Below are 19,176 nucleotides of genomic sequence, written 5' to 3'. Positions count from 1 at the left end.
ATGATGCGCATAGTCACCCTCACTTTTGGCAATGTCTCTAATGCCTCCAGAATGGATGGCTTAAGATGCAAAGTGGCCTTTGACTCTAGTGATGCCTCTGGGTCATACATTATAGTCAATTGCACATCTCTCTCTCTCTCTCTCTCTGTGTCTCTCTCTCTTTCTCTCTCTCTCTCTCTCTGTGTGTCTTTCTCTCTTTCTCTTTCTCTCTCTCTCTCTCTCACACACACACACACGCACACACAGAGACAGAGAGAGAGAGAGGTAGAAAACTATTTGAGGGTAGGAATAAAAAGGTGCTTTTGTCTTCTTTCCAGTGTGAAGGGCATGAGCATAGAGCTGAAGCTCCAGATGGTTTTACTGAATCACCTCATAAATATGAACATCCTCATTCTGGTAGCCATGTGGCTATATTATCTCAATTTTGCCATCCTTTTTGCCCCTACCTGCACAGCTGCAGGACCTCAAGGACCTCCTCCCCAGCTTCCCTCTTCCACCCACCCACCAACTGCCAAGTTTCCCAGGAGTTCCTTGTCACGCAGGTCTCTGGATGGCCTTGGATTGATCCTGTTCCCTCTTCAATCTCGCTTGTAGTTCTCAGGAATAACCGTAGAATGTGCTGAGAATGAAATAGCCTAAGATAGGCAGGAACTAACCAGAACAGCTCAGGGTCTGCTCCAATTCTCCCTAGAAATAGGATGTTCTTTGGTGCTTTAGCCCAGCCTGTCATGTTGTCCCTGGGACATATAACAAGGGCAGGCTACATTCTGAGGTCCTTCAGCTGCCGTGTAAGTGAAGTACATGCAGATGAGGAGATTCCATTCACCTCAAGCAGCTTTCCTGAGCCTTGAGGGACCAACTTGCAATGAGTTCTAGGCTTCTGTTGTCCTTTGTCTATTATTCTCATCTGTAAATCATATATCCATTTCATGTAACTTGTTGTGCTTAAGTGGGGCCTGTCTCAGCAGACTGACACAAACTGGGAACCAGTGCACAGTGAACCTGCTTCACACTTCTCATGTATGCTCAGGAAATATTCACTTAGTCTTTTCATCCCTAATCTGCTTTTGAGGTTTACATGGGCATTGGAGCCAGCCATGTCTCTCAAATAATCCTACTCACTGGGATGCCAGCATATCGCCACTGTCCAGCAGGTATTGCATTTACCCTCTGGTCACCAGCCTGGGCATCAGGGAAGCTCCACTGGAAGATAATGGCCTTCTGTCCACCACTGTATTGTGACAAGCCCATAGGCATTGGAGACAAGCAGAATTACGTCCAAAACTCAAATCTGCCACTTTGTGATTTTGGATAAGTCACTATATGTCTGAACCTATATTTAACCAGCTATTAAAAAATGGGTTAATAGTAGCCCTGAGGTGATAGTATATGTTTCAGGATTAAATGAGAGAACATATGTAAAGCCCCAGGAAGGATAATTATCCATTTAGTAAGCACTCAATAAATATTAGCCACCAGAATTATTATCAGAACAACTATTGATGTCAACAGAGTTATTATAAACAGTTATTGATGTCATCAGAGATTACTATTTCCTTTTCTGTTCTATACTACTGAGTTCTCAGTCCTAGACCCAGGTTTCTCTTAATCCTATGATAGCAAGATTTTAAATAAGCACTTCAGTCTCTTTCTATAGTCACTGACTCTTTATGGTGGCATTTTTCCCACTTGCACATGGGACTCTGTGTTTACTGAGGTATGGGCATAGGAGAGGAAACTTGTTACTCCTTTTTCTTTTGTATATTTATTTGCCTGACTACCTAAACTCTGGCATTTATTTTGATTTTTTTTTATGTAAAGGTACAAACCATGCTCCTGCTACTACTTAAGACACGTGCATGAAGAAAATATTTATTTTTTCTGAACATCTAAGCCAGCCAAACACACTTTCTGGTGATAAATTGTGCCCCAATGGCTTTTTCTGATGAAGAGGCTCATGGCTTATACTGGAAGGCTGTAGCTGCCCATATTGCAGTTATTACCATATAAATGCTTATCTCTGTCATGGATATGCATAATCATGAAATATGCTACCTTCCAAGTAGGAATGTGCAACAGATTGTTTTGCAGAACATTATAGCATCTTATAGTATTGCAATATTTATGGTGGAATTTTCCTTTTCAGTATAAGCAGGTATAATAATTTCCTCCTAATATGTCAGTATGAACTTTCTTAGACTTGACTGAAGGCCAGAAATAGATTATTTTGCTAGCACATGTGGACAACCTTAGCAATCCTCCCAGTATTGGTATAATTTATGTATTACACTAAATATTCTATCTATTCTGAGACATAAAATAGAATATTTTTGACTGAATTAACTAATCAACTGATCATGTTGTTTCATTACATTTCAAGTAATGAAATGATGATTTCATTACTTTTGAAATCTAGATTTTTGAAAGCTAAAGAGGCACTAACATGCATCTTGCTTTCAAATTCAATAACCTAAATGGCATCAGCCTGGAAATTGTGGATGGTGTGGTGTCTTATCTCTGATGTAGGCAAAATTATCATGGATCTTTATCATTTACTTTGTATCTTCAGGGCCTGGGACTTATTGATTAATCGTTTATTGAAAGGATTCACAGCTTAGTAAATATTTGTGAATTGCACTCTATTTATATTTTTGTGATCACCACCATGAGCCTGTGAGCTTGAATGTCCTTGCCAAGAACCACTGTGCCTTTTCCCCCATCTTGTACTCATCTGTTCTCACCTACTTGTTTATAGCAAGCACACTCACAGTAGTACCTGTGCCATGGATATTTGCAATTAACAAGGAGCAGAAACCTTAAAATGAAAGGATAGCAATCTGACTGGTAAACTTTCAGGCAAGATGATGATTTTGGGCATCTGCTTCTTCTTAGAACCCCAGTATCACACTCGCTTGTGGTCACCAAGTCTCATCTGCCAATATTGCCCTGTTGTACTTACAAAACAGCTGGATTAAATTGTACAAATGCACTACTGTTTTTAAATAACTATTTTCAGTTACAAACAAAATTGGGTGTTTTAATATTTTGAATGCAAGGGCCAACCTGTGTACTTTCATGTACAACTTCTTTTACATATTTGACTCTTGATTGCTTCTTAATGTGGTATCTCATTTCCACCAGCAATATTAATCAATGTTAATATTTAGACCAGCATGCTGCGTAACCTAGTTCTCTGAAAGATGCTGCTAATAATTGAACCCAAACAAACAAACCATGTCACTTTATTTAATACTTATATTAATTTATTTCAAAATAGGTATATGTTTTTAAGTAAAATATACCAGATTTAGATTTTGCCAAGAGTAACATAGATTCCAAGAACAATGGCTTAAACAGAAATTTGTTTCTCTATTACATAAAAGAAGTCTATAGGTGGTATTCCAGCACTGCTATAGTAGTGCTATGAAATCACCTATGATCTAGCTTACTGTTCCACCTAGCATGGAGATTCAATACTCATGGTCCCAGATGGCCACTGAATATCCAGCCCTCAGAATCTTATTTCATACTGCAGAATGAAGGGAAGAAGAAGGGTATCGTATTAGTCCATTTTCACACTGCTATAAAGAACTACCTGAGAATGGGTAATTTATAAAGAAAAGAGGTTTAACTGACTCACAGTTATGCAAGGCTGGAGAGGCCTCAGGAAATTTACAATCACAGCAGGAGGCAAAGGGGAAGCAAGGCACATCTTATATGGTGGCAGGAGAGAGAGCAGAGAAGTGCCACACTTTTAAATCATCACATCTCATGAGAACTAACTCACTATCATGAGAACAGCAAGAGGAAAGTCTGCCCCCATGATCTAATCACCTCCCATCAGGTCCTACCCTGACAGAAGAGAATTACAACTCCACATGAGATTTGAGTGGAGACACAGAGGCAAACCATATCATTTAACCCCTGGTCCCTCCCAAATCTCATGGTCTTCCCACATTTCAAAACCTGATCATACCTTCCCAACAGTACCCCAAAGTCTTAACTCATTCCAGCATTAACCCCAAAGTCCAAGTCCAGAGTCGTATCTGAGACAAGGCAGCTCCCTACCACCTATGAGCCTGTAAAACTAAAAGCAAGTAAATTACTTTAAAGATAAAATGGAGCTACAGGCATTGGATAAATGCTTCCATTCCAAATGGGAGAAATTGGAAAAAACAAAGGGGATATAGGCCCCATGCAAGTCTGAAAGCCAGCAGGACAGTTGTTAAATCTTAAGACTCCAAAATAATCTCTTTTGATTTCATGTCTCAAATCCAGGACATGCTGATGCAAGAGTTGGGCTTCCAAGGCCTTTGAAATCTCCACTCTTGTGGCTCTGCAGGGTTCAGCCCCTGTGGCTGCTTTCACAGGCTGGCATTGAATGACTGTGACTTTACAGGCACACAGTGCAATCTGTCAGTGGATCTATCATTTTGGGGTCTGGAGGACAGTGGCTCTCTTCTCACAGCTCCAATAGGCAGTGCCCCAGTGTGAACTCTGTGTGGCAGCTCCAACCCCACATTTCCCCTTTGCACTGACTTCATAGAGGTTCTCCATGAGGGCTCCGCTCATGCAACAGACTTCTGCCTGGACATCCAGGTGTTCCCATACATCCTCTGAAATCTAGGCAAAGGCTCCAAACTCTTGCCTCTGTGCACCTGCAGGCTTAACACCATGTAGAAGCCACCAAGGCTTGGGGCTTGTACCCTTTGAAGCAATGGCCTGAACTGTACCTTGGCCCCTTTTAGCCAGAGCTAGAACTGGAGCTTCTGGGACACAGGGCACCATTTCAGGAGGCTGTACAGAGCAGCGGGGCCCTGGACCTGGCCCAGGAAACCAATTTTCCCTCCTAGGTCTCTGGGCCTGTTATGAGAGGGGCTGCTGCTAAGGTCTCTGACATGCCCTAGAGGCATTTTTCCATTGTTATGGCTATTAACATTTGGCTCCTCTTATGCAAATTTATGCAGCCTTGAATTTCTCCCCAGAAAATGGCTTCTTCTTTTCTACCACATGGTCAGACTGTAAATTTTCCAAACTTTTATGCTCTGCTACCCTTTTAAACATAAGTTCTAATTTTGGACCATCTCTCTGTGAACTTATATGACTGTAAACTTTTGGAAACAGCCGGGTCACATCTTGAATGCTTTGCTGCTTAGAAATTTCTTCTGCTAGATACCCTAAATCATCTCTCTCGTGTTTACAGCTCCACAGATCTCTAGGGTGGGGCAAAATGTCACTAGTCTCTTTGCTAAAGCACAGCAAGAGTGACTTTTACTCCTATTCCCAGTAAGTTCCTCATCTCCATCTGAGACCACCTCAGCCTGGACTTCATTGTCCATATCACTATCAGCATTCTGGTCACAGCCATTCAACAGGTCTCTAAGAAGTTCAAAACATTCCCTCATCTTCCTCTCTTATTCTGAGGTCTCCAAACTGTCCCAACTTCTGCCCATTACCCAGTTCCAAATTTGTTTCCACATTTTCAGGTATAGCAGTTCCCCACTCTCCTGGTACCAATTTCATGTATTAGTTCATTTTCACATTGCTACAAATAACTACATGAGACTGGGTAATTTATAAAAAGAGAGGTTTAATTGATTTACAGTTCTTCATGGCTGGGGAAGCCTCAAGAAACTTACAATCATGGTAGAAGGCAATGGGGAAACAAGGCATGTCTTACAGGGTGGCAGGAGAGAGAGAAGGGGGAAGTGCCGCATTTTAAACTATTGAATCTCATGAGAACTCACTCACTATCATAAGAATAGGATGGGGGAATCTCCCCGTGATCCAGTCACCTCCCACCAGGTCGCTCCTCAGACATATGGGGATTAAAATTCCACATGAGATTTAGATGGGGACACAGAGCCAAATCATATCAGGTATATACTGTCACTAAAAAGTGCTTCTAGAATATCTCAACATTATTTACACTTAAGTTTCACTGGTCAGAACTTAGTCACATAGCCACATTTTACTTCAGATAAGTCTGGTGAAAGCAGTTCAGTTTTTAGCTGTGCAGTAATGTTCTCAACTACAAATACAGATTGCACCACAAAAAGGGAATCACTATCAGATAATGTGTTCATTTTCTCTTGCTCTACAACATATCATCACCAATTTGGTGGCCTAAACCAATTATCCATTTATTATCTCATGGCTTCTATGAGTCAGAAGTCTGGGAATACTTGAGTTTGGTTTTCTGCCCAGTTTCTCCACAAGGCTGAAATCAAGGTGTCAACTGGGTTTCAAACTCATCTGAAGTCTCAACTAGGAAAGGACCTACTTCCAAGATCTTTCAGGTTGCTGGCAAAATGTATTTGCCTGGGGTTATAGGGTTCATAACATCTTGCTTCTTCAAGCTAGCAACAGAGAACGTGTCTCTGCTACTTCGAATCTTTAATTTCAGGGAAGGTGTGGACCTGCTTTTAAAGGGATCACCTAATTATATCAGGTCCATCCAGAATAATATCATTTTTTTATTGGCTCAAAATTGACTGATTGTGTACCTAATGGCTTCTTCAATGTCCCTTCACTCTTGCCGTATTGGTTAGAAGCAAGTCACAGGTTCCATCAACACTCAAGGGCATGGGATTATACATAGAGTGACTCATTGGGGACCACCCTGGGGTGTTTACGTTAGGGATATGATTGGCAATATTTGCCCCACACAGTATATGACAGTTCTTTTTAAGCTACGATCATGCATTGAACAATGATGTGTCAGATCCAAAAAAAAAGAGTTGCCTGAGAAATTATCTGATGGATTTATGCAAGATAGTTAAGCTACTCAATGCTGCATAAGCAAAATTTAGCTGCTACTAGTTAAGCTGATGAATGCCATCTATTCAAGGTAGTTGTTTGTCTTATAATTTCAACATATGCTTTTGATATGGCTTGGCTGTGTCTCCACCCAAATTTCATCTTGAATTGTAGCTCCTGTAATTCCCACGTCATGGGAGGGACCCAGTACGAGGTAATTGAATCATGGGGGCTGATTTTTTCTGTGCTGCTCTCATGATAATGAATAAGTCTCATGAGCTTTGATGGATTTATAAAGGGGAGTTCCCCTGCACATGCTCTTTTGCCTGCTGCCACATAAGACATGACTTTGCTCCTCCTTTGCTTTCTGCCATGATTGTGAGGGCTCTTTGGCCATCTGGAACTGAGTCGATTAAACCTCTTTTCTAATCCCAGCACTTTGGGAGGCCGAGGCAGACAGATCACGAGGTCAGGAGTTCAAGACCAGCCTGGACAACATGGTGAAACCTCGTCTCTACTAAAATACAAAAATTAGCCGGGTGAGGTGGTGCGTGCCTATTGTCCCAGCTACTCAGGAGGCTGAGGCAAGAGAATCACCTGAACCCAGGAGGTGCAGGTTGCAGTGAGTGAGCCAAGATTGCACCACTGCACTCCAGCCTGGCAGTAGAGTGAGACTCCATCTCAAAACAAAACAAAACATCTTCCCTTTATAAATTACCCAGTTTTGGGTGTGTCTTTATTAGCAGTGTGAGAAAAGAATAATACAGTTTGTATTATTTCACAAAATAATTTAATTTTTAATTTCACACTATCAGAAATTAAAAATTATTTTTGCTATTCACTGTAAATGCACGTTGTAGTTGATAAGCACCAGTTCGACATTGTATCAAAAATTATAACTAAAAATTCTCAATGTCAAAAGAATTTGAGAAATGCTAACCTTGACAATACCAATGAGTTTTTTTTAATAGAGGTGAGAGTGGCTAGGAGTTTAACTCTTCCCATCAAATGCAGTCTCTTAATAGTGCTTTCACTTAAAAATGATTATTTAATAAGATTGCCAAGTCTGCAGCAATAAGACTGTCATCAAAAAGAAGCAGTGATATACTGGAGAAAATACTTAACACTTATGTATCCACAGGTCTCCTGGCTCGTGTCTATATCCAATAAGAAGAGTAATAAAGAAGAAGAAAAAAGTACCTGGTCTGTGAATAGATATTAAAAAGTTTGGATATTAACGTTCATGCATTTGCTTGATTTAGGGACTGTCTTGGAAGCCTTCCCATTTGCTTTGTAATTCTATTAGTTTTAGTTATCTGGCTCCTTAGTCCTTATATGAGAAAAGAAAGAAATGAACAAGCAGAGATTGAGACCCCAGGAGTGCCAAGAAGTGGCCTCCTTAGGGAAAGACTGAACAAACACAAAACAGAACTAGTTCAAAATTTTGTGTGTGGAATGGTGAGATCATTTATTTCAGGGACATATGACACCATGTGTGACTACATCATCTTCATAAACTGCACCATTCACAGGTAATCATAATCATAATCATAATTTTATAATCCGCTTATAAAATGTATTGAATGCCTTTTACAAAGTTTCCAAAGATGAATGATTCTTATTTTTTCAATTTTTTTCTCACAACATTACAATGAATTGATGGCACTAAATGTGTGAGAAAGAAGCTGAAATGTAGTAAGTCCTCAGTGATGTTAGTTGTTATTATCTATAACTATTTGTCACCTATAATTAGTTACTATTTGTAACTATAACAAATGTTGTGATTGTCATTTGTCTTAGTCTGTTTTGTGTGGCTATCACAGAATACCATAGCCTGGGTCATTTGTAAAAGAACAGAAATTTATTTCTCACAGCTCTGGAGGCTGGAAAGTCCAAGATCAAGGCACTGGCATCTGGAGTCCTCACATGGCAGCAGGCAGGGGGGCAAAAAGGCAATGAATGCTGTTGTTTCACCTGATAGAAGAGCAGAAGAGAGTGAATCCACTCCCTCAAGACCTTTTATAATGCCATTAATCTATTCATAATGGCAGAGCCCTCATGACCTAAACACCTCCAGAAAGGCTCAATCTCCCAACACTGTCTCACTGGGGATGAAGTTGCCAACACATGAATGTTAAGGGACATATTCAGACCACAGCATCATTACTTCTTGGCTAGCCTCAACCCTGATAATTATCAATCTTAATGTCTCCCATTTCGTATCAGCATATCCTGATTCCCTTCCTACGACACAATTAACCCAGGAGTTTTCTAACAATTTGGGGTCCATATTGGCCCAACTAGGCTCTCATTCTTATTTTTGTAGATGAGAGTCAGGAAAACAGTATGAGGATTCCTCAAAAAATTTAAAATACAACTCCCTTGTGATTCAGCAATTACACGTCTGAGTATATGTGCACAAAAAATAAAATGAACATTTTGAAGAGATACCTGCACCCTCATCTTCATTGCAGTATTATTCACAGTAGTGAAGATACAGAAACCAACTGTTCATTGACAGATGAGTGGACTAAAAAATGTGGTATATGTATGTGTGTGTGTAAAGAGAGAGATATATATATATACACACACATATATATATATATGAATATTATTCTCATAAGAAGAAGGAGATCTTACCATTTGTGACAACATGGATGAGCCTGCAGGACATTATACAAGTGAAATAAGCTAGACACAGAGAGAAAAATACAGTATGATATCACTTATATGTGGAATCTAAAAACATCAAACTTTAGAAGCAGAGAAGAGAGTGGTGTCTTCCAGGGACTGGAATGTGGGGAAAAATAGGGAGATACTGGAAGATAAATAAGTTCTGGGGATCTAAAGTACACCATGATGACTCTAGTTAATAATACTGCATTGTTTACTTGAAATTCTATAGCAAATTTTAAGTGTCCTCACCACACACACATACACACAGAGAGAGTATAACTATGAAGGGTGGTGGATATTAATTAATTTGACTGTGATAATCAAGATACAATGCATATGTAATCAAATCATCACATTGTTCACCTGTGATATGTACGATTTTATTTATCAATTAAACTTTTTTAAAAGAAATACATTAAATACATTAAAAATGTCTTATAGGTGTCTGTACATAGTATAAAAGCACTCCAACTTTAAGAGCCTTATGCAATCTGATCACTGAAGTTGCTTGGTGACTGAGCACTTACTTTTCTAGTTATGGCACAGTTCCATGCACCAACAAACAATTCAACAAATAAGTGTGCAAGGACAACAGGTTGCCATGGAAGCCAATGTTACAATGCCCAAAGTCATCTAGCTCTATGACAGTGATGCATTAATGAGATGTTTCAGCAGTTAGTGTGCTCTGGAAAAGTGTGTACCTGCAAGGCTATGTATGTTCCCCTCTTAACACTTAACATAAGAATCTCATTTTGAGGTAGTTACTTTGTTCATCATCATGTGAGATAAAATATAGATGGATATTTTCATAATGCATCTTTTTTTTAAAAAAAGCAGATATTGCAAATGCATCACTTTATTGTTCTTGTTATATATCCTGTGGGTGTAAGAATAATGGTTCCATTAGAGTTTTATGTATCTCCTGAACCAGGGAATGGTCAATTATTGGCAACAATCACATTCCCCACACCTCCCTAATGGCTAGTGGCCCACACTGTAAATTAAGTACAAGACATAGAGCAAGCAGAAAATGTGGACCCCTGCTTTGGCTAATTTAAAAGGTGTTTCATAACATTAACCCTGCATGGAGAAATTTCTGCCAATTGCCACAGTACCGTAGGAATATGTGGAGTATGGATGTCAGATTTGGGTGCTGCATTTTGAGACTGTCATTAACTATCTGGATGGTTACCAGGATAATGAAGGATGTGGAAACCACACTGAATGGTTGAGTGATTGGTTGGAGGAAATGGGATGATTTCGCTCAGGTAAAGGAAAATTTGGGGAAGGCATCACAGCTGCCTTAAAATATTTGAAAGTCTGTGTAGGAAAGCTGACAAATTCTGTTTTAAGGGGTCATAATTTGAACCATGGTTAGAAATTATGGGTTAGAAATCAGGCTCCATATAAGAAGGAGTTTTAAAATAATTAGAGCTATCCAACAAAGAAATGGTCTACTCTGCAAAGAAGTAAATGTGTACTCTTTAACATATCATTTCTTTGGAAATGTTCAAACAAACCCAGATGAATGTGATTGTGGATAGGTTTATTATATAGCAGGGGAGTTAGACTAGATGATATTTTGGTTCCTTTTATCTTAGGATTTACCTGACTTTCCATCTTTCCCTCATGCCTCTGCTGTTTTGCTTTTGCAAATTATCCTCAAATAGAAAGAATCATCAGCAAAGAAACAGAGATAATGACAATAATATTTCATTCATTCCACAGCCATACCTGTGTGCTTCACATGTGTGAACCACCCCTATGTGGGAGAAATTCAGGGAGACTGTGGGTGCTTGTTTTAATAGGTTGGTTCTGCACCATTATCCTGTAATATCAATAAAAGAATAAATTAAGATGGTACTAAATGGTCTCTAGGAGTTGATCAGACCAAGGAGACTTTTGCTTCCTGTCATATACTACAGACTGACTGCTAGATGTGGCCTCTTGTCACCTGTTCTGTTTTTTGACCCTCACTTAGCTTCAGCTTAGTACACCTGGTCGATAGCATAGTCTACACAATCTTAAAAAAATTGCAGTTGCAAAGCATTTCAGAATGTATCCTTTTAGTTATGGTAGCCTAGTTTCAAACTTTTCGGAGTTTTAAGGTGAAATTTATTTCTTCTAGAAAAGTTGATTGCAGAGTGCTGGTGAGCTCCCATAATTGAAAGTGTCAGGGGTCACTTGTGAAAGGAGGTAGAGCCGGCAGCTTTGCTCTGACTACTGAATAGATTTGCTGTTTAGTAACTACATCTTTACATTTGGTGAAATCTCCATCTCTGGCCTTCGGCCAAGTGCTCTGTGAGTACTCACTGAATGTGAGTTGGCAGAAATGATTTGTTCAGAGGCTATTTCCACGTAGCCCATTCAGATTCACTCACACTTAATTGGCTTGGCAATTTTTCTATTTAGGCTTAATAGGGGCTTTCTCTAGGACGGCATGGCAATGAGGGGTTGGGATTGTATTATGTCAAACTGTGTGTTCCAGCTTTTGACTAACTATTGGAAATTGCAAGAAATTCTGGGAACATAAAAAATGTGTTCTACAGAGGTTTCTTAAATTCATTTCAACTTTGAAAAGGCAATGTAAGTTACATAAAACATTTTTGAAGTTTCAGGAACTGCAAAATATTAGGAGAACTGCACAATATCTGCTTAGGTTGTGGGAAAAAGTGGATATTAATTGAGAAGTTATGAAGACAAATATATTGGACAAAATAATGCTTTGATAAAAACTATAGCAGTGCCATACTTTCACTACTCCTTTTGAATTGAAGAACAAAAATAGAAGAAACAGGCTGATGTCTCCTGTGTTTGGTGATTCTGCTGGCAGAGGTAGTGAGGAAAAAGACTGAATTTGCTTTTAACCAACTACATATCCCAGGAATGTAGAGATATGGCATGGAGATAACATGCTGAAAGTGTTCTTAGTATTTGTCAAAAAGAAGGGAGTGTGGAAGAGGAAAAGCTCTCCAGCCCTGGGTTATTAGGACCTAGGTTGCACTTCTGACCCCAGTAGGGTGTTCTTTGTCGCTTAGACCTGCCAGACTCTCTTTGTGGGTTGACTACAGGCAGCTCATTGCTCTTGTTCTCCAAACCAAAGTCAGCCTATGTCAATCTCATTTCATTTTCAGCTTTGTGTGAAGCTATTCTCTTCAATATTTTTGACACACATTCTTAGATCAGATCCATATGCTTATTAATTCCAAGAGAAATCCAGTGGAAATCCGATCCAGGCAATTTATGACTCCTCAGACCCTGGAAAGATTATGAAAATCTTTTAATAGTAAAATACAATATGCAGTTATTCCAGAAATTTTTGCTCACTTATCTTCATAACCATAAATTATTTCATACCTAATTACAAACAGGCAGACTGAATAATTGTCTTCATTGAGGGATGTTTGACACTGAGAAAATATAGCCTTATTTTATAAACCTTTTAATGTTCAGACTATAAATATGTCACAGCTAAGGAGTACTGCATCTTTAAGTGTATTAAAGCCACTCTTGTGTAACCAAACATAATGGGATTTTTAAATGAATTATAACTGAAGTACTTAACAAACAACTTTTTAAACTTTCAACATGTGTAAAGCTATTTGAAACTGTCCATTTCATATTAAATGTCCAAAGTGTATTTTATTCTTAGCCATTTGGCAAAAAATTTTATTGGTGGAGGCTTTGTCAAGATATAGATTTAATAGAAATTAAATTATTTGATAGAAAATTCAATAGCTGTTCTCCCTTCATATGCATAAGCTATCACATCAATGAGGTGTCAGAGCTCTGTGTTTGGGAGTTTGGGAACAAAAGTAATGCATATGCATTTAATGTAATAAGAGGATTGTCCATCTGTATTCTGGTGCCTAAGAATGAAGTAATGAAGTTGTAAAAACACAAGCCCTTTCCTTCTCAATTCACACAACAAAATGTCTATCTGAACCTTGGAAAGCAAGAGTCTGCATCTTTATCTAGTCATTCATTCACTCATTGCCCTGTGTATCTTATTTCAGAATTCTTATGACAGATTGTAATAGCCAGTTTATATAAATCTTCAGTTGACATCAAGATTGGTTCTTAAACTCCAGAAGAGCAAGGACTCTGTTTTGATCACCACTGTATTCTGGAAAATAATAGTTAAGTGAACATGCTCTGAATGAATGAATGAACAAATACACATGTATTGAAGTGTTGCTTGTTGGAATTTGGAAATGTAAGGACAAGCAAAAAGCCCCTGCTATCAAGGACCCTACTCTTCAAAAGAGAGAATGATTCCATCAGCTTGTGAATCTGGAGAGCTTCAAAGAGAAATGTAGTGAATCCAAGCACCATCTGCTGTTTTGCTTTGGTTTTAACAGGCAGTGACTTTGTGCAAGATGTACGGCCAGGTCATCTGGACACAGCATTCTAGGCCTGACGGTTCTAAAGGTGTGTTGACCTGCTTTGGACCTAATTTAATCATGGTTAGAAGGACCCTATACTCCTAAATTTGTGAGAAACCACTGTGTTGTAAAGTCTTTTTGGTAGCAGAAAAAGGGGTGCCACCTTCATCTGAAAGAGATGTGTTGACCATGTCCATGAAAACCCATTGAGGTGACACAGTCTGTGCAGTGGCCTGAGGAATAATGTGACTGACCCTACTAGGGAATCACTTCACAGAATTTGAGCCCTGCTCTCAGAATAGAATGTTTTCTATTGAATTCATTGCAACACCAGTAGCCCAAGGTCCCAGGTGTATATATTCCAGACCTAGACGGGGGCCTTTGTTATAATCTCCATGGATTCTGGGTCAGGGAGGAACAAGTTATTGAGCTTGGGCAGTGCACAAATCTCAGCTGTGATTCCAGTGAGCTAAGAAAAATTCAAGCCTAAAATAAATTATTGAATCTTATATCCTTAAGCACAATTCTATTCCAACAATAAGAAATAACCTACTACATGAAGCAAAACCTTCTTTACCACTAGGAACTGATTACAACAATTTGAAAAGACAAAAAAAACCTTCCATTCTTTCTGCACCTTCTCTGATGATATATTCTAAATTCAGAGTATAAGTGTGGGGACCTAGTTAATATTTTTATTTGATAAATAACAAACATCTCAGGCAATGGGGGAAATTCTAACCAAAGGAAGAGCAAAGGATTTAAGTGGTCTTCCCTTGTTCCTCCACGGCTTGTTGTTAAAAAAAAAAAAAAAGTCAGATCTTTCTCCTTGTCCAATGGTGTTTTCTTCTTATCAGAACATCAGGAAATATAAAACTGAGGTAGACTGGGATTCATGCTTTTCACTTCATCTTTCTGATATCACTTCTGTGAATGCAGTTATTCTGGGAATAAAATTCATCCTTTGGCCTACATGATGGTGAGAGAGAACGCCCCCCCTCCAGCTATTTGAGATTGTGGGTTGTTATCATGGATTAAAGAAAGATTACAAAACAGAACAGAGCAAAACAAGCAGGGCAGGTGGTACTGGATGGGATGGTCATCTGCTGGGTTATTTCAAAGAAGGGCTCCATAGGGATATTTCACAATACAGGGGAGTTTTGCTTAAAAATATGTACTTTCTTTTTTCCTCCCATCAACTTTGCCCTCTTGTCTCATCAACTCATTTCCAATAAAGTTGATTGTCTGATGCTGCTATGCTTCAGAAAAGTGAGAGACCTCTGTGGACTTCTCTTTTTGCCTTATTTATGATAGCAAGAGCCAAAGCACACAGTGCCTGTTGAGTGTATCAATGAGAGAAGTCAAAGAGAGTTTGTTTTATGCCAGGAAGAATCTGAAAGTCTTTATTGATTTTACTTTTTAAATTTAAGAACTGAATATTTTCCTCTTTCTAAAACTCAGTGGATAAAGAGTGATGTGAATAAAGTCCAATGGGTCAGCAAAGGAGGTCACACCTAAAGAATGTTTCACATCAGCTGTTATCATTTCTGTATGCGTGTACGCACATACCACTCAGAGGATGGAGCACACAAGTCATAATAGCAGAGGTCCCATAATAATTCTGAAGCCTTGGGGAGGCCACAGAAAGCTCCTATTGGGTTGCATATTGGACTTGATCTCTGATAATTTAATGTCTGGTCTGGCAAGGTTAGGTGGAGATGACCTTGTGGAGCTGAACTCTTCGGATGGTCTCCATTGCTCTATCAGAGCCCTGGGACAAAAGTCCCTTTTTTATGTGTGTGGTGTGGAGGGCAAGTTACATGATCTTCTCTTTAAAATCCTTATCCCTATGAAATGGGAATCTACTGCTTCTCTCTCTGGACCATAGAGCTGAACACTGAGTCAGCCAAGCAAGCTTCCTTGATGTTAGACAGGATAGTATAGGGTTCAGAGCATGGAGTCTAGATCGAGAGTGCTAGCTGCAAATACTGGCTTTGCCATTGACCAGCAGCCAGCTGGGAGTATGTTCTACTAACCTAGGAGCAGGGAAGGTTCTCCACTTAAAAGATAGGGGGATAATGGCAGGCTGTGCCTGAAACAAAGTAAGTGCTGCAGGACTTATTGTTATTATTGATAACTATTATTATTCACTCATTCATCCATTTCTGAATCCAATACATATTTGCTCAGTGCCCACTCTATACAAGACATTGTGTGCTAGGATCTAAGCTGCAGTGGTAAAAATCAGTAAACTTTTCCTTTCTTAGAGATTCCAATTTGGCATGAGGAGACAACATGTAAAAAATGTAGATATATTACTAAGATAATTTCAGATTTAGTAAGTGCTAGTGACAAGTGTGATAAGAAGGAGATAAAGCAGGGTGGCTAGAGAATACATGGTAGGGACTTCTTTGGATCAAAGTACTCAAAGATGCCCCCTCCCAGGATCAGAAGCAATTTTACCACAACGAGAATGAACCATGGGCTTCAGGGACCTTCTTGTGCCCGGGCCCCTTCCAAGGCTGCAGATGTGTTTTTATGTGTAGTTGTGTGCTCTTTTTCATAAAAGATTCCAGAAGGTGTATAAGTTTCAGACCCCATAAAATGTGGAAGTGCCTCTGTTGACGCAGTAATAAGTGAGGAACCACTTGATGATAAGTGGGGGCAGCACATCCCAGAGGAAGTACCTTCCAGGTAGCGGCAGCCAAGAGCTTCAAGCTGGAGGAATGTCAAGAGGCCAGTGTGGGGAGGGCCGAGTGAGCTTAGAGAGACAGGCAGGTAGGACCTTGCTAACTGAGTAAGCGAGCTCTTCAGGTTTGCTCTAGGTTGATGTTGTGGGCTGCATGTGTCTCCCCCCAAAAAGATATGTTGAAGTCCTAAGACTGAGAATCAGAATGTGATCATACTTGGAAATAGCATCTTTATTGATATAATAGAGTTATAATGACATCATTAGGGTGGGCCTAATAAAAAGGCCTGGTGTCCTTATGAAAAGGGGAGATTTGGGCACAGAGACAGACAACCATAGATAGAAGAGGAATGAAGACACAGACACAATGCCATATGAAGCTAGAGAATTAGAAAGATTCCTCTATGAGCTGACGAATGCCAAAAATTGCTAGCACACCACAGAAACTAGAGGAGGCAGAGAGGGATTGCCCTCTGGGTTTCAGAGGGGCTGTGGCCCTGCCAACACCTTGATTTCAGACTTCTAGCCTCCAGAATTGTAAGACAATAAATTTCAATCCTTTAAAACCACCCAGTTTGTGGTACTTTATGATAGTCTCTAGAAAACAAATACAGATGAAAAGACATTGGAGGATTTTAAGCCTATGAGTGACAGGGTTTACCTTTACATAAGATGACATCTGCTTTGTAAAGAGTACATTGAAAGGAAGTGGAAGAAAATAAGCCAGTCTAGGATTTGCGGGGATCCAGGTCTAAGGTGATGTTGGCAGGGACTGTGGTCATGGCTGTAGAAACAGAAAAAAGTAGATGGGCCTTGTTAAGGCAGGGGTGAAAAAAAAAAGAAAAAGAAAAATGTCGATGATTCCCAGATGAATTTTTGACAATTGACCTGATGAGATTTGCCAGTGAGTTGGTTATGGGGAGTAAGGATGACCAAATCCTTGAGATTTTCCATCCATCTTACCTAGTACGTGGTCTGTCTTCTAGCTGAGAAACATTCAAAGTGCCTCTGAAATCCTCACTCACCAATTTCATGGCACCATTTCACTTAATAATCTCTCTTGTTTATTAACTTTAATGGCATTGTATCATTTAGTTCCCATGCTGCGAGGAAATCTATTATGCCAGATGGTTCCACAAATAATGATCGTCATACTTACATGAGTTGTACATGAGTGCACTATTTATTTTTGCTGATTACTGGTGCAGTTTTGAACCCATTAAAGCTCTAAAACTCTGCCAATAGACACCTAAATAAGGCCCTATAATCTTGAAGAAGAAGAATTTAGTATGTGGTTGTTGAGCTACTAAACTCTCCCCAGCTACACTACTGTTTCAGTCATTGAGAGTTTAACGGAGGAGAAAATCAGAATGTATTGATTTTCTCTTCTGCCCCTTGGAAGAGGCATTCCAAGTTGTTTTTATGATGTTTTGAAGCACACGTGACAGTGCCTTTTAAGGATTAGAGAAAATCCAAATCTGCTACATGAACGTAGAGCCAGCTTTCACTTGGGGTTTGGCTTGGAGCTAATGTAAAGCAGTGTGTCAGGAACACGAGGCAGAGGGAAATTGGGACAGACTTTCTCTCCTTAGAAGCACGTGTGTGTGTGTGTGTGTGTGTGTGTGTGTGTGTGTGTGTGTGTGTATGTTCATGTGCCAAACATTCTGACCACAGGTCAGATTCAAGCACTGAATTTTCCATGCTGATTTCAAGGATTGTACTTCAGCTCTGTGAAACTTTTGTACATTTGCTCACAGCTCCTTTTTACAATTTTGTATGTAAAAAATATCACTAGAAATAACCCCTTATAGTTTTAAATTCCCCTAAAGCTACTGCCAGACACCTCTTCCCTTGTCCCTTTCCTTTTTTCCACTACCTTTTTTTCTCTCTCTCTCTCTTCCTCTCTATTAATTTAGATCAGGAGATCATATATTTTTGGGGTCATGGATATGAAAGATTACAGAAACTTGCCCAAGCAAAAATGTTTTAATGATGAACATATGTCAAGGGGCCATAAAGCACATTTAGTAAGAGTTTGTGGGCACAGACACATGGTTGAAATAGAGCACTGGGTTGGGAGTGGCTGAATCTGGGATTTATTTTTGACTTTTACAACCTCTCTGACCCTCGGATTTTTTATCTATGAAAGATGTGGATAATGATCATTGTAGTGAAGGTCTGATAAAACAATATATGTGAAAGGACTTAGCAAACTCTTAAGTGCTAGATGCAGGTGAGGTATTGCTACTAGGAATGTCTAAAATAAAATACTATGCTGACTTGGATGAATTTCAGGATTTATTGTGGAGTAAAACTAAGCAAAACAAAAAGCAATATGTATGGTGTGATTTGCATTTATGTGAATTTTTATTTAAAAGAAAACCAGAAATAACATGTGCATTTGTGTCCAGTGTATAGAAAAATGATGGGAAGAGCCAGGCGCCATGGCTCACACCTGTAATCCTAGCACTTTGAGAGGCTGAGGCGGGTGGATCACCTGAGGTCAGGAGTTCCACACCAGCCTGGCCAACATGGCGAAACCTTGTCTCTACTGAAAATACAAAAACTAGCCGGGTGTGGTGGCGTGTGCCTATAATTCCAGCTACTTGGGGGGCTGAGGCAGGAGAATCACTTGAACCAAGGAGGAGGAGGTTGCAATGAGCTGAG

General features: G+C 39.5%; 1 long non-coding RNA gene across 4 annotated transcripts in view; it reads left to right on the top strand.

Moving 5' to 3' along the window:
* LOC123574626 (uncharacterized) overlaps positions 1-19,176 on the top strand; it is a 184,754-nt gene that overhangs the window by 142,322 nt on the left and 23,256 nt on the right. The gene's annotated exons all lie outside the window — the stretch shown is intronic.

Source organism: Macaca fascicularis, chromosome 7 (genome assembly GCF_037993035.2).
Source record: "Macaca fascicularis isolate 582-1 chromosome 7, T2T-MFA8v1.1".
NCBI lineage: Eukaryota > Metazoa > Chordata > Mammalia > Primates > Cercopithecidae > Macaca > Macaca fascicularis.
The sequence above is the reverse complement of the archived record's forward strand: the minus strand, read 5'-3'. Positions and strand labels throughout refer to the sequence as shown.